Source organism: Otolemur garnettii, unplaced genomic scaffold (assembly GCF_000181295.1).
Source record: "Otolemur garnettii isolate 467f Iridium unplaced genomic scaffold, OtoGar3 scaffold00142, whole genome shotgun sequence".
Classification (NCBI taxonomy): domain Eukaryota; kingdom Metazoa; phylum Chordata; class Mammalia; order Primates; family Galagidae; genus Otolemur; species Otolemur garnettii.
In genome coordinates, this window is record NW_003852537.1 from 461108 (window position 1) to 463773 (window position 2666).

A 2666-nucleotide genomic window follows, 5' to 3' on the forward strand; every position below is an offset into this window, starting at 1 on the left:
GCTAGATTCGAACCCGCCACCTTAGGTGTACGTGGCTGGCGCCTTAGCCACTTGAGCCACAGGCGCCGAGCCTGAATTTGTTTTTTAAAAAGTAAATCAAGTCCCCTCTTTTCTCAAACCTCAAAATAATCACTGTCAGCTATTTTGGTTTATTTCTTTCCAGACCTTCTTCTACATAAATATTTAGAAATAAATAATTTTTCTAAAAGTAGGAATTTTCTATATGTAGTTTCCTTCACATTGCTTTATTCACTTATTCATTTGTCAACTCCTTCTTGTGCTTAGAACATTTATTTCTTCTACATTCTACTTAACAGCTTCAGTTTTCTATTGCTGCCGTAAGTTAGTCAATGCCATACTGATGAACCTTGGGGTTGTTTCCAATTTTTCATTATTTTGCACAATGCTGCAATTAGCATCCTTACTCATTTAGCTTTGCACACTTGTGTAACTATTTTCATAGGATAAATTCCTGGAAATGGAATTTCTGAGTCCAAACTGTATATATTTACTTTTTAAATAAATGTTAAACTGACCTCCAAAAATGCTGTATGAATTTACATCTACACAATGAGTGGCTGGTTTTTTGCACATACTTGCCAGGTTGGTGTTAGGAATTTTTTCACTTTTGTCTATCTGATCAGTGGAAAGTATTTTATTAGCTTTATTTTATATTACTTAATTATTGTTAAGGTTGAGCATGCTTATTCTCAATTTCTGTTTCTTTGGTGAATTATCTGTCTATGTTCTTTGTTCATATTTGTCCGGGTTGCTTTCTCTTTTTGACTCATGAGCCCTTCTTATATATTGTATTAATCTTTCTGATATGTGTTAGAAATATTTTCCCAGTTTAATGTTTATAGTTTGACTTGCCAAATAGAAGTTTTTGGTTTGTTTTTTGTTTTCGTTTTTTTCTGAGACAGAGTCTCCCTCTGTCACCCCGGCTAGAGTAAAGTGGAATCATCATAGTTCCAACTCCTGAGTTCAAGTGATCCTCCTACCTCAGTCTCCCAAGGAGTTGGAACTACAAGATCACACCACCATGCCTGAATAATTTTTTCTATTTTTAATAGAGATGGGATCTTGCTCTTACTCAGGTTGGTCTGGAACTCCTGAGGCACGAGCCACTGCATGAGGCCTAGAAGTTTTAATTGTTAATATGATCATACTTAAAAGCCTTTTTGGCTTATTTGTTTCTGGTTTTCGTGCCATTTCAAAAGGCCGCATCCATCCCAAGGGTATAAGAATGCTCATCCACTCTTCCATTTTAATGTTTTATTTTTACATTTAAATCTTTTGGTATAATGAATGAAACAGAGATACAGCTTCCCATACTCCCCTTCCTGACTGGTTAATTGTTCAAGAAACAATTAGAAAATAATCTTTTCTCAACCAATTTACAATATCACTTTTATCATATAAGTGCTAAATTCCCATGTGCATTTGGGGCTGTTTCTGGACTCTTTATTCTGATGGGTTATCTCAGATCTGTGCTAGGACTGGTATGCTGTGATTGTATTTCATGTTTTAGAATTTAATAGTGGAGGACCCTTCATTACTCTTCTGTTTCAGAATGTTCTGGTTTTTCTCATTATCATTCTGCATGAATTTGCAAACTATTTTATCAAATTTCCTAAGTAATCCTTTTGAGATGTAGAGCCTGTATTGAATTTACAGATTTAGGGGAAATTTACATCTTTTATATTATCAAGTCTTCTATTGAAGATAGTACTCTTTCCTTATTCAAGCCTTCTTTTTTCAAGAGACTCAAAAAACTGTAGTTCTATTCATTGATCAGATATAGGTCCTGTTCATTTCTTGTTAAAGTTATTTTATAGTTTTTGTTGCTATTATGAATGGATATTTCCTTCAATTAATTTGCTAACTACACGGACTGGGCGTGGTGGCTCATGCCTGTAATCCTAGCACTGTGGGAGGCCGAGGCAGGTAGATTGATAGAGTTCACAGGTTCTGAGACCAGCCTGAGCAAGAGCAAGACCCTTCCTCTAAAAATAGCCAGGTATTGTGGTAGGCGCCTGTAGTCCTAGCTACTTGGGAAGCTGAGGCAAGACCAGGGCACTCTATTGAGGGCAACAAAACAAGACACTGTCTCAAAAAAGAAAAAAATTGCTAACTACTATAATTATAAAAAAAAGCTGTTGCTTATTTATATTTTGTTTTTTAATCTTATCTATAGTCACACCCTCTTTACAGAACTCACTTGTGCTGGCTTCAAGTACCATTTCCACGTTGATGACTCCTAATGTCCACAATCTTGTCCCCTCTTCCAAACTATCATTTTTACCTCTAACTTGGTGTTTCCTAAATTTCAAAACGTATGTCACAGTTTTTCATATTCTGTATACTGCCTGTACTGTTATTTATCTGCTTAATGTTTTTTCTTTAAACCAACCCATTAAAAATAAATTTAGCCTCTTCTTGTGCAATAACATCCATGAAATAACAACCAGATTGATGTGCTGGTTGTAATTTTTCTAATATAAATGAGAACATAAGCACAAAACTATTAAAGTTTTTAAAAAACGGTCTTCATGCCATGTAAAAAACATCTTTTGTATCACCCACTACATTTTTTGAAAGTCTGTTTCAGCAGGTAATATTCACTATTGCTTCAAATTCAACATTCTTCCTTCAAAGCTACTCTC